This window comes from Microplitis demolitor, chromosome 1 (assembly GCF_026212275.2).
Source record: "Microplitis demolitor isolate Queensland-Clemson2020A chromosome 1, iyMicDemo2.1a, whole genome shotgun sequence".
In the NCBI taxonomy this organism is placed as follows: Eukaryota; Metazoa; Arthropoda; class Insecta; order Hymenoptera; family Braconidae; genus Microplitis; species Microplitis demolitor.
This window is the reverse complement of record NC_068545.1, coordinates 19,831,085-19,857,810: the sequence shown is the minus strand read 5'-3', so window position 1 is coordinate 19,857,810 and position 26,726 is coordinate 19,831,085. Positions and strand designations below refer to the sequence as shown.

Sequence of the window (26,726 nt, the reverse complement as noted above, 5' to 3'; positions counted from 1 at the left end):
TATAAACAAGATCATGACCATGCGCAATACTAAAACAGAATACAAATTATTATTATTGTTGCTAATATCAAGGTAGTTTAGCGAAACAAATTAGAATACATGTATGAACAGTGATTTAGCTCTGGTTCTATTGAAACCCAGTTTCCTATTACTAGTTACTGAGAGTATATTGTGCATTTCCGCAGCTTCTTCATCATTGAACATTGATTATTCACAAACGTGGGGCTTTTATTGTGGGTAATACTTAACTTTCAAACGCAGTAACATTTAATTTAATTTTTTTTTCTCTTCGATTTTGTCATGTTAAGTTTATTATAAAAAATAAAAAAAGGTAGTATCGAGAAGGCAACTGGGTCAGGTTGAAAATAGTCAGGATAATAAAATGAAAATGGAGTATAAAATGATAAAATTGTGAAAAGATGAACATGATTGTGAATTTAAGATGTCGAGATTCTGCCGGAACTTAGTTACGTCGAGTAATGTTATCTGATACACATAAAATAAGTAAATGAATATGTGTATAAAAATATAAATATAGTTTGAATGATAATAATAAAAAAAGTTAAAAAGACTTTCAATGTAAGGTTGCGTGTTCGAACAAGTTGTTATTTAAGAATCACGGGTATATAATACAGTAGTAAAAATAATATTTCTCAGAATAAACTACAATGAACATGCAAAATGTTTGGTCATTCATTTTCTTGGGTTTCTACGAGATTTCCCAAGAGTCACTTAATATTTTATGGTATTACGTCTTCAGCTTTTGTGTCACAGTATGATTAAATTAATTAATATACTTTAGTTTATTTTTAAAGATAACCAAGACTATTTCACTTTATTATTTCATGTAATTGAATATAAACATTTACGTTTTCTTTTCATTAATTACTTTTGTTTTATCTTATTTTCTTTTAATTTAAATTTCATTTTAAAATACCTTAAGAAAATCAAAAAATCCATCGCCTCAAATCTTCGGGTTGAGTTAAGAGTAAATAATTTCAATTTATAAACTATTTTATTTATTTTATCAATAAAATAAATTAATTTTAAAATAACATTCATTCACTTAAATATAAAATCATGGATATTTTTTTACACATATTTATTGTTTAATTGAATTTTCAAAATAAATTGTCTTATTCTCAGTCGGTCATTTTTTATATTCTGTCGATTTTTGTATATCATTGAAAAAAAAAAATGTCAGCATAGATTATAACTGAACGGAAGTGATTACAGTAATAATATTTAATGGAATTTCTTCTGAAAATATTCTACTTACATGAGAAAATATTCTTGTTTTAAATTCTATGGTGTCACAGTAACTGGACCATATTGGCCATCTAACGGAAATTAAAATACATCGGAAAATTTACTATGACCATAGTAACATTTTCAATATGTTTATTTTGGTTTCTGTCATGTGGCCAATATGCTCTGGTTTTACCATGACACCATAGCCGGTAAGATAAGAAAAATTTTTCCATATACATTCAGACTAATCGAAATCATAGAAATTACGTTTAAATTATAAAATTTAAAATGAAAATCTGAAATCGTCAGAATTATTTATTGATCGTCTGATTCGTACACCATAAAAAATCAGGAGTGATTATGGATTTTATTTAAACCGAATTTACTTAAATTTGGAGTTTTAATATTGAAATACACTCCCCTTCGGAATGAATTTTACTAAAATAAAAAAAACAGTCAACCGCTTCGCATTCACTCCGAATTTCCTCCGAATTTGATTCGCTTTTACTCCGAAATTTCTTAAAGTGTAACAATGTGCACATTACACTCAATTACTGTAGTATGTAAACTGTACACTGAGAAAAAAAAATACTTTTAATGAGAATATTTACTTGATATAAGAACATATATTCTTGATAATTTTCAAGAATATATAATTTTGTCTCAAGAATTCGTAGAATTTAAGGAAATAATTTTTATTTAATTTAAGTAAAGCTATTCTTTTATTTACTCGTAGTATAATATCAAATTCATATAATAACAAAAATAAATTTGATGCTCTTTTTTCAAGAAATTGATAATTAAAAATAATAAAATAAATATTTTGGACGGATTTCTTGAACCAAGAAATTCTTGTTTGGAAAATAGTATTTTTTTTCTCAGTGTAGATATGATAAATCTATAAATCAATGAAAAATTTTTAAACTAGAGTAAAAACGCTTTGCATTCGATGTGCAACTTAAATTTGTTTATTTTTTTCCGATAGTCATCAGTCATTAGTCGTCAACATGTAGGATCTGAAAATAAAATTCAATGTTTTAAATTTGAAAACAAAGTTATAATATTATCATAGCTTTTAAAAATAATTTTAATAATCTACATAAATCATCTAGAATAAAGCACAGCTGAGTGCAGCTCCATACAAACAACCGCTAAACAAAAATTTGAATAATAAAATTTAAAGTTTAACATGAATTGAAAGTAATTTATATAAAAGACATTTTTTAAGTTGTATGTAAAAAGAAATTTTCCCTTTTTTGTCTCTGTAGTATTATAATTTTATATCGAAAGCTTACGTACTCGATAAAAGAATGTGACATTCGATTTAAATGTCTGGTGGCCTGTTATGGCGTTTGCTCCTCCGCACATCTCACGATTTACGATACACAATAACTTTTTATTTTTTTTTATCATTATTTATTACATAACATTTATTTACATAAACAGACATTACTTTATCATGATTTTTAAAAAAATTTTTTCAACTCAATTATTTTTTTCTAATCCTTGTGACATTTAATTTTTTTTTATCAATATCGTCTCTGATAATCCGCGCTGACAAATTCATTTAACTTTTAAAAGCAATCCCACATCGAAAGAAATGTAATTTAAATTAAAAACTAAAATTTCCTAGCGAATAAAAAAAAAAAATTAAATAAAATAGCTTACAAATTTACTATCCCTGCTACTAAATTTATACACATATTTTCTCAGGTATATTAACACAAAATCGTATTCTCAAACAGCCAACTTGAAACTTTTGTACAGTTTATTAAATTTTTCTTTTTCATATTTTTCGTTTTTTTTTTTTTTTTTTTTTTTTTCCTTTAAATCGTTTCAGCGCTAGGAGCGTGATGAATAAATTTAAAAAGTTTTTTTGTACAAAGTTCCATGCATACTTATATTCCTTTGTGACCAGAATTTAACATTTATTTTTTTTTTTATCATTATTTTTTTTTTTATAAATGGAAATGTCTGAAAATTGTAGTCTTTAAATATTTAAACGCTTGGTAAAACAAAAAAAAAAAAAAAAAAAAAAAAAATGAAAAAGAAAAGCACTAATTACAAGTAGTTGATAGATCTTAAATTGTCGGGATAAATTGGTGCCAAGTGAATTTAACGTATTAATTGAATTGGTTGGTATGACTAGAAGATATAATAATATAGGTCATGTTCCTCTTGCTTCTCTGACTCCTCTCTTGCTCCTCATTTACTCCTCCCCCTTGTCCTCCTCATCCGACTCATCATCTAGCGTCTCTTCTCTCTTCGGTTTCTCCTGAATTCAACCTGAAATTATATTCCCGCACAGAACAAATCGATCTCATATACAGTATTCGTTTGCATCAAATAGAAGCTGTCCCGAGTAAAGTAGAGAGGTATAAGAGATGATAGTGATAGTGATAGTAAGAGTGATAGATTGAGATAGAGATGACGGTAAAGATATAAACAGAGATAGAAATAGTGATAAGGATAGAAAAAGTCTCCTTGCAACACTTCTCCAGTATCTCTGACGGCATCACGTTCCAATAGCGGATTCGAAACACGAATGCTCGTTATCTTTACTCCAGCTAGTGTGAACGCCATTACTCCCATGTCTTTTCAAACTAAATTCTCGGCATACGCTGACTCAACTCACTTTTATTTTTACTACTATTCAAACCATTAAATTTTAGATTCTATGGTTTACTTAAGTCATTTTATTAATTATATATATATATACATATATATATATATATATATATATATATATATATATATATACATATATATATATATATATATATATATATATATATATATATATATATTATAATTAACTTGGTAAAATAATAAATAAGAAAAAATTTTGATGTTACATATCAAGAGTGGAGCGGAAATATTTAATTAAAATAAAAATAAAAACAAATAACTCTAAAAAGATAAATGACAGGATGACTAGACGATTACATAAATTTAGGTTAAATGTAAGAGAAAAAATAAATTCATGTTATTTTTTTTTTCGAGCTTTTCTGTAATCTTTTATAAGCTATCATTCTTTAGCTATTCGCATAATTCAGTTTTGGGCTCTAGGTGAAGAATCTATATTGCGGTTGACGGTAAACTTTTATCTGATTGTGAAAAATTTAAATAATTTAATCTTAAAGTATTGCTGAGAAAAAAAAACGAGAAAACTTGAGAAAAAAAACTTGGTTACAATTATTTTTTTTATACTATGGTTTTTTTTTTTTTTTTTTTTTTTTTTTTTATTTACCTATTTACTTAAATTAATTGTCTACTTTTATACCCTTTGGGTAAATGGTTTGTCAGTTAAATAAATCAACTTAAGGTGTTCTCGCTAAAATCAAGTTTACTTATCGAGTTTAGTTTACTATCTTTCCTTAATACACTATTTTACAGCGTTAAGTGTAGAATCAATTACGTATTTGTGCAAAACTATTTCAAAACTACATTACGCACTTTTAATTATAATTAAAATGTCATCATGTTTTAATTTTACACTTATTAAAATTTTAGAATTTATTTACTTTTTTTTTTTTTTTCTTAATGAGGTCAAACAATAGATTAGTTAATGATAATTATAAAAAAACTGTTGACACACTGGTGAATTTCTGAAATCACATTTAAAGCGTGTGCGATTTACTTATCACGCCCGCTTGACAGCTAAACACATGAGAGCGTGACTATCAGAAGAAAGAAACTAATGATAAATTTGGGAATTACTAAAAAAGTTTTAAATTTTAAATATTTTGTATTAATTAACTTTTTAAATTATTCAAATATATGCTGTACTAATACGAGATAACGTATATAAATATTTATTGCTATATATCCGAGCGCTCGAAAAGACCCAATGACTCGAAAATAATCTAGAGCGATAATTAAATACTAAAATGAAAATTTGTTTCTAGTCGAATAATTTTTTAACAAATAGGTCTACTATATATTTTGTTATTTTTCAAATGGTAGAAACGTTCTAATTTTTTTTAAATTTTAGTTGAAAATTCTATACTTATTGTGATTATTGATTTTGGAACAAAATACATCCGGGGTAAAATAGGGTGTCAAAAAATTTCCCGTATCCGAAAAAAAAAAAAATTTCTATTTCAAATATTTGAAACTCAATTGAAAAGTTATAGAGATTTACCCCCCCCCCCCATACAGACACACACGCACTTACATATAGACATAGAAAATAGTCAGAATAACTTTCCACGACTTCAAAATGTTGACATCTGATGTAAACTCGATTTTTGAAAATCAAATGAAAATGACTTCCCGAATTTTTTGAAAATAATCAATTTTCATGGCGGGAAGTTTAAAAAAAATTATAAAACATTGAAAAATCTTGAAAATAATTTTTCGGGTGTTGGCATATCTCAGAAAAAATTTGAAAAATAAAAATAATTGAAAAATGATGAAAGATTAATAAAAAAAGTTGAAAAAAAATAATGTTAGGTATCTAAAATCTGAAAAAGTAAAATAATTCAAAAGTTTACTCTCGTTGAAATTTATCTCAAAATTATGTACATGATCGATAAACTTGTACGTGTTTGTACAACATATATAAAGTATACGCTCTAACATATGGTGTGCACGTGTGTGTATCTTTGATGAAAGCTCTCGACGAGTACACACCTCACACTCCACACCCTCGATCAAAAGTTTTCGTGTGTGCCTTAAGCTGTATACCTACACGACCCGAAAATAATAATTAACATATATTAGCGTTAATTATACATTCATAAAGTTATTAAATTAAATTAAATCGAACGCAGGATAAACAAATCCAGTAAATCAAAAGTTTCCCTCTTCTGTTATTTGAATCGAAAAAATTTTAAAATTAACATGTGTCATATTTAAATGTAAGTTTATCAATATTATATTTTTTATGGACAGGTAAAATATATTTTAAATAACGTAAATTTAATATGCCTTAAAAAATTCTATTATAAAACATACAATCTTGGGTATTTTCGTCATGTTTAACTTTTTTTTTAAGTCTCTGTACGTGCCTGAAAGTATGTAATAAAAAATATAAGAAGTGAACAGAAGAAAGAGAAAAAAGTAATAGTGTATAGTAGTGTAGTCTAGCGTGTGAGTGTCTGTGTAATAGTAGCAGCAGCAGCAGTAGTATAGTGGAAACTGCGAGTAGATTCTGATGGGGTATGGAAAAAGCTGGCTGAGAAAACGTCAGATTCAAGTAGGGTGAGTAAGGTTAAGAGAGTGAGGGCTGCTGATAGAACATTCCGCTGTGAAAGGACCTGGGGGGCCGTGTGGGTGGTGTAAAAGCTTCTACAAGACCTAAGTCGAACTTTTGCACCCTTGAGTTGAGTAAAGTGTCGAAGCTGGGGTGAGTTTTCTATGTATGTATGCAGGTATTTGTTTGACGCTTGTCTCTCGTCATGGATTCAACGTAGTGCGTTTCGTGTCTTCATTTTAGTTTTTCTCATCTCTCTTTTTATTTATGGTTTGTAAGTTTTCTTGCTCTCACTATTTTCTACGCTACCTTACAACCCTACACAACAGTAAGTAGAAAACTACAGATGTATGTGTACTTAAAAGCTTTGTCGAGATTGTGATTGTATTTCTAGTGTGAATGTCGTGTTATCGATCATTGGAAAAAGCTAGTGTTCACTTTTTATTTTTTTTGTATATTTTTTTTATGTATTTAAAGTAAATGCATATTTTTTGAATATATTGTTTAAATATAAATTACAAGTTAGTATAATCAATATTGTATTTTGACGTTTGTTAGTTAATTGTGTCATGAGTAAATTTCGGTTTTTGGTTTCCCACAAAGCTGCTTGCTGTAACTACGCGTCTAACATCAATGCTAAGTATGTGGATATATGTGTATCAGTGTTTAGGTAAACTGCAACACATTAGTGCATTATATCCGCATTAGTCTAATGTAATTTCATGCGTTACGACCGAGATGACCACTTCGCGGCTGTCTATGTAAGCAGCTACCCAAGCATCTAATTATCATCTCAATGCACCAATACATATATATATATCAAGTGTACTACATATTGGTACTACAATATATATGTGCAACACAAACGAACGTATCTATTGGACCATCGTGACCTCTAATAGTGCGTCATTTGAATATTCTATGTGTTCTTCACTATTTCATATATATATATAGATTCATTTTGCTAATTTCAATACGTATAATTATATAAATGTTTGTATGTTTTCTTGAAAACCAAACAGTAAATATTTATATTATAATAAAATAAACAAATTTACCCAAGGTTTTATTTTTTTTTTTAAATATGAATATATTAAAGCCTTGCTACCTTGGAAATTATTATATTTATAGATAAAAAATTTATTTTAGTAGTCAACAGGACTATTTATAACTTTAATTAATTAAAAAAAAATGATTGATCTGAAATTTTTTGAGAAATAAATTTAAACTTGCTCGTCTAATATTAAATCTCAATTCTATTTGTTTATAAACGAATGATTTTATCAATATAGATGTGTTTAGATGCCATGTGGGTAGAGTTATGAAACGAAGAATGCGTTGAATATAGACAGGATGTGGGAACATCGATTTCGCATATTCATTTCATACGTTATGCTAAATTCGTGGTTATTTACATAAGTAATTTAGCATTTTAATTACTGCGTGGCAAATTAATGCCATTATTTTATTTAAAAAGACTAAAACCTCAAGAATAATAGTGTAGAAAAGTGTGAAAAAAGTTTGGCAAGATTAGAAAAATAGTAAAATTTGAGTTGACTCCTGCTGAAAATTTTCGAAATTTTAAATGAATACTTTTATTTTTTGCCAAGATGGTTTAGTTTCAAAAATGTTTCAATAATTTTTTTGAATACCCTAAATTGCCTAAAAATAATAATGAAACCATTTTGAGACTAAAAAAAAAATTATTTATCATAATTTTTCTCGGCTCTCCTTTGCATAAAATTTTTATAAAAAAATTTAAATATGCGATTCTAAGGATTTTATTTTTCCGCCAGTGGTTTGAAGATAGTCTCTGCAATTCGACTGTCTCGCATTAATTCATGGTAATTCACATTAAATATTCCCCGCCACGTCTAATAATAATCATATACGATAGTCTTGGTCGATTAAACGTGCGCTGTATGTTAAATTCAAAATTTCCCGCGTTTATATTTATTTTTAATTACTATTTCTTTTCTTTTATATTCACTTATCCTTTCTACCTTTTTCTCTACGGTTTATCTCTCTCTTTCTCTCTTTCCCTCTTTTATTACACATACTCCCTTAAAGGCTATATATATATATATATATATATATATATATATATATATATATATATTTAAATATATAAGGTTTTTATTTTATTTTTATTATCGTTCCACTATTGCCTGCCGGAAACACAAACGGTTTAACTGTAAATAGAAGTGACCGTGTGTTTATAAAATTTTGACAATACCCAGTCGCTTTAATGACAGGGCTATAATTGCAATTCTTTTGCGTTGAAATACACCGAATAAAAAGGTTTTTATGAAAATGGAAAACAAAAAATAATAATATTGTATAGAAAAATAATTTAAAAAAACGCTATTGTATTCACGTCCGTTGTTTAAATTTAGCAAAGAATTTTTTTTTGCCCAACTAATTAAACAAAATTATTAATTGTTTCCATCCGAACATGCCATTGAGATTTATATATATATATATATATATATATATATATATATATATATATATATATATATATACTATTTCCAATCATTTTCTTTTTATAATGATATAATAATAATAACTAAATTTTATTTTATCCTTTGATATATTTATTTTTTAATGAAACTCGACATAGAATGAGAATTATATTATTCCAATATCAATATCAAATGTATTATATTTCATATATTATTGTTATTATTAAATTTTATAAAAATGAAAAAAAATATCGGGATAATACGAGAGTTTTTTGTTACACTGGCGCCAATAACTAGTTACGCAATTTTATCAGCTCGGGGCAATTGCACGCACGGTATATATATAAATTCTCAACAGATTATTGTATGATATGATAGATATCGAGATGGACGAATGGACTACTATCGAGTACCAAGAAAAAAAAACATATATCATTCTAATTCACAAAGAATAATACATTGCGGTTTTATTATTTTTTTTCTATATATATATAGCCATATATAGTGCTCTATAGAGAATAGCGTCATTATATTTATTACATAAAGATAGTCTTTATTTAACTCGAAGGCTGTAATAATTTTATTTCTTATTTGATTGGTTTATTATTTCGAATTATCGTTTGAAAATAAAACCACAATGGTTTAAAAATGAAATTTATTACGAATGATTATTTGTTCTGTGTATTTATTGATAGTTATTGAGTTTTTATACTAAAAAAATTAAATGTAAAATGAATTTTATATGAAACTGTGATTTGCATCTATCATTTTAGTAATATACGATTGTAGAGTATGTGGAAGAAAGTTTTGCCTGAAGCAGAATTGTAATACAAAATATTCATGCTAAAAAAAAATGTTAAAAGCCTAGAAAATCTTTTTCGCAATCATTCCCTCATGTATTTTGCCGTTTTCTTCTGAAGAGTTTTATCTTACAATTCAATTCAAAAATTCGAGGGAAAAGATGGTTAGAGATTATCCGATCATCTTCGCAGGAACTTTGTACTTATTTTGCGGCTTTTTTTTTTGGATTATCCTTTTATATTCAATTATTTTTTGAAAGTTTCGCTGTAGCAGATTGGCAAAAACGTCACAGCAGTCGCTTTATTCTTCTTCAATTGTTTATCCAATTTCGTTACAGTTTTCCTAAAAGCATCCAATAGTCAATTAATTCCATTCAATTAGAGTTAAACTTTAAAGTTCAAAAAATTTCTTGCGATTTCATTGAACAGAAACAGCAAATAATTTTCATGGAACCAACTGTTGACAATTTTAATCAGGTTCACGGAAATTAATTATAAAACAATTTCCTTACAATCAAAGCACAGCAAATATTTTGTTAATTAGTACCAACAAACACAAAAGGTCAACTGTTGGTTTAATTTTATATAAAACAGAGAAATAAAAAGCGACTAATTAAATAAACAAAAATAAATTTATTTTCTTAGAGATGGAAAAATAAAAGTGAATTTATTTTCCGTTTGATGTTATGTAATCAAGATTAAAAACAAAGAACATCAGAAAACAAACAAACAAAGTGAATAAACCTCAAGAATAATAATAATAACAATAACAATATTCTCAGATATAAAGTGAAATGAATGATCACGCGAAAGGTTGGAAAATAGACCCGTCTTTATAGCTGATGCCTGATTAAAAGATAATTGAAATATTTGCACTCTTTACAAGTTTAAAAATTTTCACCTGAATTGCGTTGTCTTCTCTTATAATTATTTCCCTACTTTAGTTTTTTATTCCAATAAATAATATTGAATTACAATATTATTATATTAAATAAATGAAATTTTTTAATAACAGTGCACTTGGGTAAACAAACTAACAATATATTCTATCACATCTATTAAATGACAAGTAGTTTATGCATGCCATTGTCTTCACAATGTATAGCATAGGAATCGATGACTCGTTTAACGATGCTTCAAACAATGGACATTGATGTTATAACTAGGAATAGGGATACTCTGACAGTGCACATAGGATGTACATATCATATACATGTATACATGTAGTGTATCATACAGTAATACATATATGTGTACATATGTGAATCAAATAGTGTATCGATAAGTTGGTGGTTGTCTCGACTCGTCCTTGTCACAAACTGTTTCAAAGAAGAATAAATGCCAGTGCATTTCTTCTTCCTCTACTTTATTTTGTAGCTCTTGTCTCTGCTTGTTTATTTTCATACAACCCATCCCTTACATCACATAACATTACATTACCTTGCCTACCGATACCTTGACGTCTCGATGCTTAGTTGGTCTTACAACCATTGCGTTTATTGACCGGGAATGAAAGTTAACGTTCAACTCATCTGGATATTTATATATATAATATAATATACTCAGTATATCTATTGATTACAATTCTGCGAGATTTCATTTTTTCTTTAATAATTTTTCATTTTTAATTAGAAATTAGAGAAAATTTATTATTACTACAAAAAATAATATCTAGACATGACTTTTCGTGTAAAAAAAACTTCGTTCTTAAAATTTTCCATAAAGGTTTATTACAGTGAATTTAAAAATTTTAGTAAACGAATTTTTTCCTGCCTTAATGTTGATCAGGGTCATCGCCTAAGAAAATCTACAGAAAATCGATCGAAAATCTAGTTTCAGCTTCCTGAGCTTGAAAACACCGCGTTGTTGGGATTTTTCCGCCGAGTCAACCAATTTTAAAATTTTTACTCTTGAAATTTCATAAATTTCAAAAATTATCAACTCCAAGTTCAGTATTGGCTCAGATTTAGAAGTTTACTGTTAAAAACTTTTTTTTTTGTATCTACTTAATGCGTAGTTTACAGGTTTGGGATCTGAAACATCAAAGTTGATAAGAAAAGAGTCGAAACAAATTTTTCAAAGGGTCTAAACTACCCTGCCAGCTAAAGTTACTGAAGTTATCTTTTTTTCTTTATTGAAAGTTATCAATTTAAAAAAAAAAATAAAATCAAAACTGTAATTTTTCTTTGACTGCATTCAAAGCATTTCATTACCTTTTGAAAGAGTATTTCAACTCAGATGTTTTTATGTTTTCAATTGAAGTTAAAGAAAAACTGAAAATAGAAAAATTCTTGAAGTTTATTTAATATCTATTATATTTGAGTTAATATTGTGAATAAAACGACTATAACTAAAGATCGTTAGGTACTTTTATCACGTACTATTTATTGCCAAGTTCTTCAACGTTTTTCAATCCCCTCATTAGGAGTTTATAGTCGTATGTACTTATTTATCCTCACCGTATATCTCGTTAACTTTTCTCGTACATCCATCGACTAATGCACATTTACAAGCAATCTAATGTTCCAGTGCTATAAACATTAGCATTATAATTATATTTATATATACATGATGTTCGACAAAGTTGAGTCAGGTAGTTTTGAAATAGGTCTTGGCAAATAATTTGAGACTTTTAGTTCAATGTAAGACAGAACAGAGTATTTAGTTTTAGCTTAGTTTGCAAACTGCAACAAGTTAACTTTTAAGTTTTTGTTAATCTCCAACTATTTTATTACATTTTACTTAGGTACACTTGTTTTAATGATTGCTTTTATTTATATGTTAGAACTTGCTAAATTCTGTTAACATTTCCATTTTCATCATCATCATAATTATCATTATTATTATTCCTTTGTTTCTCAATCGGACTATGAACTTATAAATTTACTGGATTATAGACTGAACTTACTATCGATTGTGATATACGATGGTATTGATTTAGGTTATCTAAACTATCAGGTTATCTAATACTGAAAACAATAAAAAAACAACAATATCGATAATACAAAACAATTATTTTATAATTTATTATGACATATAAATATTTCCGAGGACAGTAAATAAAAATTATGAGGCTACAGCAAAAATTGGCTTTTTCAAATTTCGATATTAGGTCCGTTTTTCTTTAGCTTCAAAAGTTCATTTTTTGGCTGAATGTATTTCTAAAAAATTTGAAAAAATAGTTTTTATTAAATCTTTTCGATTGGAAAAAATTCATGAGGCTATAGCAAAAATTGGCTTTTTCAAATTTCGATATTTGGTCCATTTTTCTTTAGCTTCAAAAGTTCATTTTTTGGCTGAATGTATTTCTAAAAAATTTGAAAAAATAGTTTTTATTAAATCTTTTCAATTGTAAAAAATTCATGAGGCTATAGTAGAAATTGGTTTTATCAAATTTCGATATTAGATCCATTTACAAAATAAATTTTTCATCAAATATTTTCGAGGAGAGTTGGAAAAAAATAATGACGTTAAGGATAAAATTGACTGTTTCAAATTACGATACCAGTTCCATTTTCCTTTCAATTCTAAAGTATTTTAATATCATTGAAAGCAAAAGAAACTTTTCTGCATTTTCTGCAAAATTTAAACATTCGTTAATTTGAATATAAATCTAATAATAGAAGCATGAAAAAAAATTTTTTTTAAATCGAAGTCTTAAAAGTCAAAGCTTCCCTTTATTCTTCTGCATGCCCATTTTTAGTGATTGGACTATTGTCTTCCTAAACTGTCACGAAACTAAAATAAGGAGGGGATAAGTTATAACAAAAGAATTTTTAAACATTAGAGCTGCAGTTTCGAAGCAGCCATCGTACAATTAACATCAGGGTGACTTAACATTAAATAATAAATAAACTAAATACTAAATCTACATATCGCGTGTTTAATTATAAGCTTCATTACTATGACTAATGACTATGGGTATTAACATTTGTAAGTATCTTATTATTTATTAATTATATACACAATGACGTCTTCTAAAATTTATATACCATGAAGATATTATTGCTGGTTTTATAAAGGCTTAGGTTATCTAAACCAATAACGTTGCCGTGTTTAACTATTTATGTTTATGATCATTATTATTTTTATTTTTTACTCAATATCTTCGAGCTCCATTGAGTTTTATTCTTTAGCGACTAGACGTTCATCGATCGTGTGACACTTGAGATTATCTGTGTAAGGTGATCTTGAGCACAAAACAACTTTAAGATACGTACTTGAAGCTCTACTTTATTTCTCTGCATAAAATTATTTTTTTTCTTCTCGTTATTATTATTTTTTTTACTGTCACTAACTATAAAGCTCGTTATAATTTCTAGGTCACGCGTTAAATTTATCAGATTCTTATAGATTTGATGAGTACACACTAGTGTGCAATATATATCACAAGATTACACATGATTACCGTTAACAGATAACAATCCATAATTTCTATTTTTTTTATCTTTTCAGATAATTAAATAAAATTACTTAAATTTAATAATATTTTTTTATACTCCCTTTCTTTGAGCTTCAAATTTTCCCTTTCTCTTTGTATGTCACTCAAAGATTTTACGTAATTATACAACAACTGAGCTAGTTTGCTTGCTTTTGATTTTGATACACTTAAACGTTAAACTTTAATTACCAATGCCGCGAGAATTGCCGACGTTAATTTCTCTCAAACGCTTTTGACTATCAAAGCTTTAGTAAATGAGTCTTTAGCATTAGCAAACAAAAAAAAATTTAATCGAATAAAAATAAAATCTTTTGCCAGATAAAATCCAAATTAATTACTCAATAAGTTCATTACTTTGTTCTCAGTTAAATAAGAAATTTTATTTATTTTTTTTTTTGTAGAAATGTCAAAGCGACCTATTTAAGGCTATAGAATTTTTTTTTTTTTTCAATAGCTTATTTGACTCGGCAGATCCAATAAAAAAAAAAGATATATATATATATATATATATATATATATATATATATATATATATATATATATATATTGCAAAATTTAAATTTTCTGTGAGTTTTAAAACTGAAATTTGCCCCGGGGTCTAAAAGTGATATTTCTATCATTTCCACGATTCAAACTTCAGTAACTTATTCAAAATATAATATTTTGTATCATTTTTAAATTCTTATAAATTTGAAAATTAATTCGAAAACTTTGATGAGTAAATTTAAAAAAATCTTAAAAAAAAAAAATTTTGAAACCCATATTTATTTGACTTTTCCATTATACTAATCATCAAAAATTCTTAATGACAATGATCACCATTAAATTCTTCGTGTAAACTACAGATAAGTAAGTAAATAAATAATAGTAATGACATGAGAATGAATTAAGTAGACTATTATTATTTATTATAGACAAGTACAATACACTTGTGTATTACACGAGTAAGCAATTAAGATAGCCGGAGAAGGAATAGTTGTTAGTAGCTTCCTGTAACTCGTATGTCCGCGTTCCACACTTGTAAAACCCACAGGAACATAAGCGATAGTATCTCGTAAATAAAAATAAAAATAAAAATATATAAGATAAAAGATATAAGACCGAGGCGCGAGAATGGAGGAGAGATGCTCGTGTGTGTACAAAGAGAGAGGCGGGACAAGTTGTGTAAGTTGATCGAGTGATCGTATATAAATCGACTCATTATATCAACTTGGAGGTATCGATTATTATCGTTCACTTATGTCGATTTATCGGGCGCGATACTGCGTTTGATGCTCGTACCTTTGACGCCACAATATGTCTGCAAATATATATACATATATACAAATACCAATAATTACTTTTCTCCTCCTTTATGAATATCTCTATCGTTATCATTATCATTTATTTTTATCACCTGATTTGCTGTAGAAACATATTTATAATTATTTAAAGTTTTGATAAATTATTTATAATTTAATTTTTTATAGAAAATTTAGTAACTTATATATGTATATATGTACATAAATCTGTTTCTAAGCAGTTATTATTTTTCGATAAACAAAACCCTTCACGTGATAGGACTGTGTCGTTATCGTGACGTCGTCATGATTAAAAACCTTTATTTAAATGTATTTGACAATCGTAAATGTGACAGTCTTCTGAGAAATGATTAATTTTATTATTTTTTTTTTTGACGTGATTTTTTTTTTCTTATCTATTCTATATTTTTATTTCATTTCCACTAGTGGTCTCTTCACTGGATTTATATATGTATGTGTGTGTATTTCTATATGAATAGTAGTGAAATATACGAATTTTTGTTTGACACTTTTCCACCTACTGAATTCTCTGAAGCAACTGAAAGCTAAGAAATATATAGTCTAGAGATTCCGTCTTCATCTCATGAGACTTTCTAGCATTTATCTCCGATATATTTCTCCTGGCAATTTCATACCTCGAATATTTTTACTTCACATCATTTATTTAAAAGTTATACTGTAGCAATTTTTCCCCATACCCTCTACCCTTTTCACACTTTGTTGGATTGTGTATAAAGATAAATATTTAAGCTTTATATCATAAATTTATTTTATAAATTTGAAATTTTTTTTTTCTGCCAATTAAGAGTAATGGCAGTACAGAGTGTATTTTACGGTACTTCTTTTAAAATAAACTCGAGGTATTTTCTTCTTCTTCTAAATAACGTACAACTCTTACGAGCAAGTCATGAAATTTATTTTTCGAGTCAATCAATTTAACCAGCAGAAATACTACCAGCAGTTTGAGAAAAAATAGTGCAAGTAGTAGTAGCTGTTCTTTGTCAGACTGGTGAAAATTGGTTGAATTTGAAGGCATGGCTAGGAAATAAAATAAATAAACTAAAGTAGAAGAAAAGAAAAGAACAGAAGGGAAATAAAAAAGTACAAAGAAATAAAAATAAATGTGCATCAAAGAATAAACCGGAAGCGACGTATGATGTAGTCCGCTGACGTTAAAAAGGGAAGCTGTTGGTGGTTTTTATGACTGCTCGTTTCCTCTCTGGTTTATTTAGTATTTGTAAAGTATGAGATATGAGTATAAGTATGAGTATGTGGCGTCTGTTATCTTTAATTATTGTTTTTTTTTTTTTTTTTTTTTTTTTAAATAACAGACAACATATGATAGCTTGATTAAATTTTTAAATTAAATCTATAACAATTAAGTTTGAAATTAATTTTATTATTGTAATTTAATCGGATAAGTGATTATAAATATTCAAGGTCACGCGAATAAAATGAATCATTGTCTCGATCGTTTCTATGCCGATAAAGTGACAATTATTGTCTGACGTCGGACGTAAACAATCAGCTATCACGCATTAATAACACTATTTGCAGTCAGTAAGGCGACATCCAAATGCTTATAGTCAAGTGAATATTAAGCAGAATTTAACTGCGTGCAGGCACGCGTCAACACGCGACACTTAACTTTTTTTTTCTTACAAAAGAATATAATTTTCTTATCACATATAATGTTTATTAAGTCCCAGCGATTTGAATAAATTTCATTTTTTAGTCAGACTTTTATTTTATTTTATTTATTTATTTTTTTTTTTTTTTTGAGAAATTTATTTTATTAAGGAGAGGAGCAAGTAGAGACGGTAATCAGTAAAAATTTTAATCTTCATCGAAATCTCGATTATTCTAGTTCGTATTTAAAAGTGATAAGACAAATATTCAGTTGTCATAAATTTTATTTTTTAACTTCCCGCTAAGAAAATTGCAAATTTTCAAAAATTCGGGAAGTTATTGGTTTCATCCCGATTTGTGAAAATCGAAATTCCAATAGATGTCGACGTTTTGAGGTCCTAGGAAACTATTCTGACTAAATTAAAGATGATGTCCGAGTGTATGTATGTATGTACGTACGTAAATATTCTGTAACTTTTGAAAGGATAAACCGATTTTGATTTTCGAGGTGTCATTCGACGCGGCTTGTTATTTACTATAAACACTTAAAATTTAAGCTTAATCGGTAGGGTACGTTCGGATATATTTCAAAAATAAAATTTTTCCAAAAATGGTTTTTTTTAATAACTTTTAATTGCCCGATGGATTGATTCCAAAATCTAATCAGCTCTGAAACTTTGTAAGCTGCGTCGAATGCCGCCTCAACAATCAAAATCGGTTCATTCGTTCAAGAGAAACCGTTAACGAAAGAATTAAAAAAAAAAATTTTTTTTTAGTATTTTGGAAATTTCTCAATAAAGACTTGATAAATTAATTTCAAAATCTAATCAGTTGTAGAACTCAATAAAACGCGACTATTGCCACCTTAAACGTCTCGATCGGTTTATTCGTTCGAGAGATATCGTTGTAGAAAAAATGGTAAAAAACGTTATTTTTCGAAAACAAAGGCATACAAAAGTATTTTCGAGCTCGAGGAGCTTGAAATGGGTGGGAAGTTTTAGGGCTGGCCCACAGGGTCAACCGACAGACCAATTTTTTTTTAAATAGGTTATTTTAAAAAAATAAAGAAAAATTATTTTTTTAATATTTAAAAAAAAATTTAATAATTACAGTGATCGTCTCTAAATTTTAGTCGAAAATCAAATTTTAGTAGAACTTCAAAGTAAAAGCTTTGAATAAAAAAAAAAGTTTGAAATTAAAATTTAAATGACTTTTAAAAAAAGTAATTTAAATTTTATTATTATTTTTGCGTATCCTACTTTATTTCATCTCTCGATACACTTTTTAAAAATAAAATTTAATGTATTAATGAATCGATAAAAAAGTCTTGATGAGTTTATCTAATTAACTGCACGCAAAATATTCGTGTTAGAAAACAATAAAAATATTTATAAATATATAAATATAAAAATGATAAATACATTAAATGGTTTTTTATCACGATAGGAAATTGTCGTTTCGGGGTGAATAAAAGGACTTTATAATCCTTTTTAACTTTAATGTCTCCACAAGCATTTTGATTTCATAAGATACTTAACTCACTTTTTTTTATCTTTATGTAGCTTTAATTTACCTTTGCAACATTATTATTATTATTTAATTTTATATTTTTACTGTTATTTGTACAGAAATGGAATAACTTAGGACGCGGTAGTTTTTAAAAATAAAAATTTACAGTTTCTTATTCTCCTCGCGATTTTGTCCGCGGCACGAAGAAGTTAAATGAGGATTTATGTGCGCTTAAAGGCAAGAGCCTGAATGTACCGAGAAAGAAGTGTAAAAAAATACGTAAGAGTGACAAAAAGAGAGTAAAGAAGGATAACGCGTTTGTCACTTCATCTTGGCGCGGTGAAGGAAAACTCGGATTTATCATCGCCCGAAGGATAAGTCACCAAGCTTGCGTGTGAGGAAAAGAGAAAAGAAAAAAGGTTTTACCTCAGAGCTTTTTTATCATTTTCTCTTTGCTCGGAGTATACATCGCAATATCGATTACTTTCTTGCGTAAATATAGAATGAGAGCTTGAAAAAACAAATTTATACTTTTTAAACTATGAAAATTTACGTAATGACAATTTTATCATTTTATTTATTCTGTAAATTCTTTAATTACAAATTTTAATTACAATCATAATTACGATAATTTGAAACTTAATAAGTTCCAAAAGTAAGTCAATACAATTCAAGGTTGTCTGCAGTAATTGTTACATTTATTTCTTCTTAAATTATATATAAATTAATCTTTTGTTATAAAATTTTTTAATGAACTGATAAATTCTCACTTTATAAATAAATTTTCTTCATTAATTTTAAATCTCCATCCCAATTAATTTTCATTAAAAAAAAAAGAGAACACATTACCTCAATTTTCATTACAACTTTTGATATTCAAGTTCCAAAAATCTCCCATACGAAAAAAATATATATCCAGATATATCCGGGCAAATATGGAATATGCAACATATATATATAAATATGTCTCATATATGCAGATTCATCCGAATATATCCGGATATATATGTTTTTCGTATGGGCTAGAATTTGCTTTTAAATAGATTTCTTTATATTTTTCATTGTTATCAATAATAGCATTCCTAAGCTTTAATTTCATACTCTACATTACCTTTGAAAATTTTTGTTTCCATAAAAGCTGAGATCCTTGTCATTGAAAAAAAAATTTTATTTCAATGCCGAATCTCCAAATCACTCTTCAATAATAGCTTGTATTCCATTACAGACACTAGAAATTTAAATTGATGTATCTGAAAAAAAGGAGAGGGGGGATTATGGAAAAGTAAATTAAAATGAAAAAAAAAAAAAAATAAATAAATCAACCATGTACATATGATTACTTTTTTTACATTCACATTTGTTATGTCAGATTAGAAATGTTATATACAGTATAGAAGAACACACAGTGCAACAGATTGCCCGTAAATTTACAAAGTGAAAACGTATATAAGCTCATGTATACTTTATCATTTTGTAACTGTTTCCTGGGTGTAAGTTTAACTATTATATTGAATCCACTTTTGCCTCAAGGCTCACTAAAAAATATCATTCTTATTTACTTATTCTTTTTGTCTATATATTTTTACTAGATAAAATTTATTTTCTTATCTGCAGTCATAACTTCACACACACACACACACACATATATATATATATATATATATATATATATATATATATATATATATATATATATCTTCACAAATAACTCATTAAAATCTCACAGTCATTATTATTATTTTTTTTTTATTAATGCCATTTAATTGACACTTTCCACGTTTAAAATATATGAATTTAAATTTATGAAAAGGAAGAGCTTGTCATGATTAAAAAAAAAAGCTCAATTCAACTCTTCACAAACTCTGACACCTTACGCTGTAATATAATTACGGCGCTCGCAACTTTGTATTTATTTCTTGTAATAATTAATTATAATGTATCAATATTAAAACTGACACTTTATCACGCAAAACCCATCCGTGCGTGCAGATGATAATGGTGAATATAAAAAAATAATGAAATTGCTTTATCAAATTATTAAAGAAACAAAAAAGAATATAGTAATGTAATAATAAGCCCTGGGCGTAAATAAATGTTAATTAAACGTAAAGAGAAACAGGTACAGCATACATGGTGATTATTACTAATATTATATATTATGACAGTAAAATTATAATTAACTTGGGAAAATTTTCGTATGACGTCGAAAAATGTTTGAATATAGCGGCAGCAATGAGAAAGGTGTGCCGTGTGGCGCCGTGGGGCGTTCGATATCATTAATGCTAGACTAATCTTACTTTAGGTCGTAAACAATATTATACAAAGACAGTTGGGGTGTGTACTCAGTACTGTTCTGTACCTTTGGTATACGCGACTACTTGGATCTGGGTTTTGTTGCGTGAACTTAATGCACCAGAGTGTATGTAGTTTATAAGTGACGAAGAAGATGAAGGAAAAAGGGGAAGGGGGAAGTGGGTGAGGATGAGGAGGAATTACTGGGAACTGGATACGTTCATTAGAACCTTTAGGTATACATATTTTGAATATGAGTATGTAATATATACATATATAGAAGTATTAACCTTGTATTGCATGAAGCTTTCAAGATCCACAGGAATTTTGCTTTAACTGCAGTTTCGGAGTTTATTACATGACCCGAGTCTCTCTGGTTGTGTTCTCTGGCTTCTCCATACGATGTACGAGTTCTATTTTAGTTTGTATTAAATCTGGGCAAATTAAATTTTTTTGCAATGGTTTTTTAATTTATTTTTTTAAATTGCTATAAAATGAGTAGTTTATATTAATAGTGAAAATAAAATATTTCAAACGGATGTGATTCTTGATGAAAGAAAATATTTTGCTATGACACTGTATAGGGGAGAGCTGAGCAAAATGGGGAGGATGAGAAAAAAATACATATTTTTAACTTCGTACTTTTTACTTGAACTGAAAAAAAGTAATACGGGTTTTAAATTGTTATTAAAAATTTTTTTTCGGTTTCGATACATAGTAGAGTTTTTCCAGAAGAAAAAAAATTATTTATTGAATTCTTCTGATAAAATTGAACAAGCCTGGTAATTCATACGCTTAGATAAATAAGAGAATGATAGAAAATTTTTGAAAATAATTATAAAAATATGAATTAGGATTCAAAAAAAATTAAGGAAAATTGTTTTTACGAAAACTTTTGAGTATTCAATTTTTTTCGGCCTTTTTTATGTATCAGAAAAAAATAAAATTAACGTAAAAACCGCGTTCCGAGATTGATATTGGACCAAAGACTCTTTTTCTGATAGTACTCTAAAAAAAGTTTAAATAATTTTTTTTTCTGAACAAGAATTTTTTTAATAAACTACAGAAGTATCAAAAATTTATTATTTTGTATAAAAATGGACATTTTATTAAAAACGACCACTTTTATTTCTGTTTGCTTTGATGTATTTATTTTATGGTAAAAAGTAAAGAGTCAACTTTAATATTGAATTTTGGTTGGACTGTTCATATATTTCTATCTTTGTATACACAATAAAAACCGAAATATATGTTATTTATTTTTATTTCTTTTTTTATCACTTTTGGAATTCTCGGAAGTAAAATAAAAAATTTCAACTCGTTATAAATTAATTTATGATTTGATATTTTTCCGAAATTAATAAAAAAAATCTGTCTATCGGTTGACCCTGCGGGCCAGCCCCACACTTCCCGCTGTTTTCGAGCTCATTGAGCTCGAAAGCGTTGCTGTGAATATATTTTCCAGCTGTTCGAGCTTTTATTAAGACGTTTCTATAATAACTCGAACACATAAAAGTAAAGGAAAAAGATTTCTCTAAAATTTCTCTAGGATTTGTCTAGAATTTGTCTAGGATTTCTCTAGGATGTCTTTAGGATTCAAAGAAGTCTTCTATAATAATTTGAACACATAAAAGTAAAGAAAAAAAATTTCTCTAAGATTTGTCTAGAATTTGTCTAGGATTTGTCTGAAAATAGTCAAATTAGCTTTCTAGAACCTCAAAACGTCGACATCTGATGAAAACTCGATTTTCGAACATCGGGGTGAAAACAATAATATCCCGAAATTTTTGAAAATCATCGATTTTCTGAGCGGGAAGTTAAAAAAAATCAATATTTTCTCAACTTAAATTAAAATTTATATTTTTCAAACATAAACATGAGTTTTCGATAAAGTTACTCGTAGAATACACTATTTTCCAAACTTTGTTAAATTATTTATTAATTAATTTCGTGTTGACTCGTGATAGACAGGAGAAATTAAATATAATTTAAATAATTTTTTCTTATTTTTGTAATTAATTAAATCAAATACTATAATAGTTATAAATGAAACAAAGTATCAATGAGTGGCCTCGGTATTTACAATCAACATTGCAGCGTGTAATATTTAATTATTTGCGATTATATTTTGAATGTATGTCATTGTTAACAGGAACAACGAAGACAAACATATGTAATTAGCGATGTTATTATAATACATGTCAGAACCAATTCCTCGGAAAATTTCACTCGCTAAACGAATTATAATGAGTTATCGTACTGTATATCATAGCTGGATATAATTCAAACTTAATTATTAATAACAACATTAATTAATAATTTAATTAATTTATAGAATAAATTCAATTATTTTTTGTTTATTGGCACTCGATATTTAATGAATACTTCATTAAATTATGTGTACCATAACAAGCAGTATCCTTCCACTCATTGCTGGACGTCAATTTCATTTTTTAATTATATATATTTTTTTTTCGTAACTAATTTTCAATTCACATTCAAAATTTTTTGTAAAAAAATCAAAATTATGGCTTAACTATTAAAGATATGACAAATATGTATATAAATATTTTTGTAGCTAATTAAATTCTCTACAAAAAAGGTCTTTTGATATTTTCACGTAACTCTGATTGTTTTCATGAAACTGCAATTTAAAGAGAATGAATTTTACCAGATTATTCTTAAATAAATCGATTTCTTTTTTATTTTCTCTGTAACTTTTAAACTATAAAATCTACATAAAAAATTGTCAGGACCTTTTTTGTAGATAATTAAATTTCCAACAATTTTTGTTTCAAACATTTTTTTCTAAAATCTATAGTTTCGCCACAAGTATCATTTGAAAACAAATTTATATTTTTTTTTTTTTAAATATTTTTTTAAAAATATATGAGATGAATAGTTCGACTTGATATATACAAGTTTTTAATAAAGTATAAGTTATTAAAATGATGCTGAGATTAATTTTTAAATTTAATATTTGGTCTATTCTATTTTCACTGATGAATCAAATTACAGAGCGCAGGTCTATGAATGTTGTAAAATTTTTTCATTTATTATGAAGACCTAAAAAAGATAAGAAGAAATGTAAAATAAAAAAAAAATAAAAAACTTCGCCAAAGTAACGATAGTGAGAATATAGAAGGATATTAAAGTTGAAGGGAGAGAGCAAAAAATATAAAAGCTGGCAGAATTCTCAGTTCACTTATCGCCAGTAATCTCAGCGTATTTGTTTGTCGACGGTAGCCTCAGTTTTATTTTCATACGTGGGTGGTGTACATTTATATCTATGTGACATTAAACCCTAACAATAATATTCTCATACTGATTTTTTCAAAATTTCGCTTGAGTAAAATATCGGAAATTTTTATATTTATGAAAGAATAATTTTATTTTTAAAAACATTTTAATTAATTAGCAGCGTCGGAATGATTTATTCAAATAAGAAAAATTTTATGTGAGTTGAAAACCCGGGGTAAGTCGGGATCACTAAAAAAATGTGAATATATGAATTTAAATAAGTTAAATAACTTTTTTTTTATTAAAATTTTACGAATAAATTATACTCTCTATTATAATGAAGAAGGTGAATTTTTAGGGCTAAATTAGAAGCTCTCAATAAATAAAAAAATGATTTATTTTTATGATTTAAAAAAAAAAATTATCAAGACTCATAAAAATGAAATTTACTTGAAATTCGTCATAATTGTTTCAATGAATGAATTTTATTCAAATAATTTTTCATATTATAAAAAAAAGTATGAAACTTTTTTTTGTTGAGAATCCCAACTATAGAAAGTTTTATTTGCCTTTTTCTTACTGACTAAGGGCAAAAAATATAACTGGGATAAACGAGCTTTTTGAATTTTCGCATTAAAAGACTGTGGGAAAAAATTTAATGAGCTTTCGTATACATTACAGTTGAAAAAAAAAATGTAGTAAAGAAGTTTTGGATTTATTAATAATTTGTAAACATAAATTTATCGTTTCTGATGATTAGGGCCAGGTTTTTTGCTTTGATTTAAAAATAAAAATTGGTAATTAATGCTGTCAAATTTTTGATATTATGGTGAAAATATTGGTCGTACCGAAAAATTTTTTAAACAAAAGTTGTAGGAAATTTAATTTTCTAGAAAAAATGTCTCTTATGATTTTGTTAAACGACCAATATTTTCACCGTAATTTTAAAATTAAGATTTTCATAATTATCAAAAATTTGAATCGTTTATTATGAATATTAATTTTAGAATTGCGTTGAAAATATTGGTCGTATAAAAAAATCATATGAGACATTTTTTTTCGAAAATTAAATTTCCTACAACTTTTGTTTGAAAAAATTTTCGATACGACCAATATTTTCACCGTAATACCAAACATTCTAACCATTCGAAATTAAGGCAAAAATCTTGTCCCTACTGATATTAAAAAAATAATTCGAAATTATCATGGAACAAATTTTTTGTAGGTCAAAATAAAATATCTTCGAATAAATCATTTTTATTTCGAAAAAAAAATTCTAAGACTTCTAAAATTAAAGTTAAACATGATTTTTTTTATGTAAATACGTAACTTTTAAATAAGTTTCGACATAAACGAGCTTTGTTAATTTCCACATTAAAAAATTATGTCGAAAAAAAATTTAATGAGCTTTCGTACAGGCTAGTTAAAAAAAAAGTAATAAAAAAGTTTTTGATCTATTCATAGTTTTGATACTAAATATTATCTCGTCACTGGTGATTATATATATTTGAACTTAATTTTTTTTCTGTATTTATTCAAAGATAGTTTAAATTTACATTGAGTATAAGGATAAAAAAAAAAATTTTATTTTATCTCATTTTCCGTCGCTTTTTATATTTTATTGAAGAAACGAAGAATAAATACTTTAGTACTGTCTGAAGTGATAAAACACAGAGTATATAAAGTTGTAGGATGTTACTGAGCGCTAACGCTGGCTGCTGTTTGATAACGTGTATTTTATAAATGAAATTGTGTAAAGGATAAAGAATAAGAGAGGGAGAGACGGAGAAAAGTAAAATGAAAAATGTTCGGTCAAGTGATAAGAAGTGACAAATTGTCTAGCTCGTGACCTCTGTACCCCTCTGTCACAATTTTCATTTACTCAAGAATAAAAAACGTTTAATTTCAATCACAGCGCTACTTTTTTTTGTCTCCATATATCTTTATAATTTTTTTTTTTCTAGTTTTTGTAAAGAAAAAAATATACAGTATCAAAATAACTTGATATCATAAACGATAGATCAAAAATAAAAATGGCGTGATTACAAAATAAGAAAAAAAATATAAAGACAAAGGAGCACTTGAGAGTTTGCTTGTGCAACCTGATCCTCGAAAGCCCAGCTACTGCACAATATTCCCAGCACTTGAGCCACTTTGGCAACGCGATCCTTTGCTTTCCTCTTTACTTAACTCGATGTTTCTCTGCGCTCGGTTTGCCATTTTAGATATTTTAAGAGCTTAATTCAAACTTCAGTCTTTCCCTTCTAATTGTTAGTTTTTATAAAAATTTTTTTTACACTCTCGTAAACAAAAAAAAATAATATTTACACTTGACATTACCTACTCAATATATATTTATATATGTAAAATACTAAAAAGTAAAGTAGTGTACAAGTTTACTATCTATCTAGATCGATTAGTCTTCTTGTGTCCATTGCTCTTAAGAGAATTCTCTCAACTTCAATTTCCTACTCCCCGTTTCCATTTAGGATAGTTTCTATTGGGATCCATTTGGTGGTACAACCCATTCTCAGTGCGCCACCGACTAGAGTGTTCTGCAAACAGTGAGCCCGAACAATTCGTTTATCGTTGAGTAAAGCC

At 27.1% G+C, this 26,726-nt stretch overlaps 1 protein-coding gene across 7 annotated transcripts in view; it reads left to right on the top strand.

Moving 5' to 3' along the window:
* LOC103573353 (uncharacterized) overlaps nucleotides 1–26,726 on the top strand; it is an 85,001-nt gene that overhangs the window by 18,256 nt on the left and 40,019 nt on the right. Inside the window, exon 1 of one of the 7 annotated variants that reach the window (XM_008552391.2) lies at nucleotides 13,523–13,646. The exons of the other annotated variants lie outside the window; for them this stretch is intronic. The gene's annotated coding sequence lies outside the window, so the exon portion shown is untranslated. Of the gene's footprint in view, nucleotides 1–13,522; nucleotides 13,647–26,726 lie in introns of those variants that run through there. 7 annotated transcript variants of the gene reach the window in all.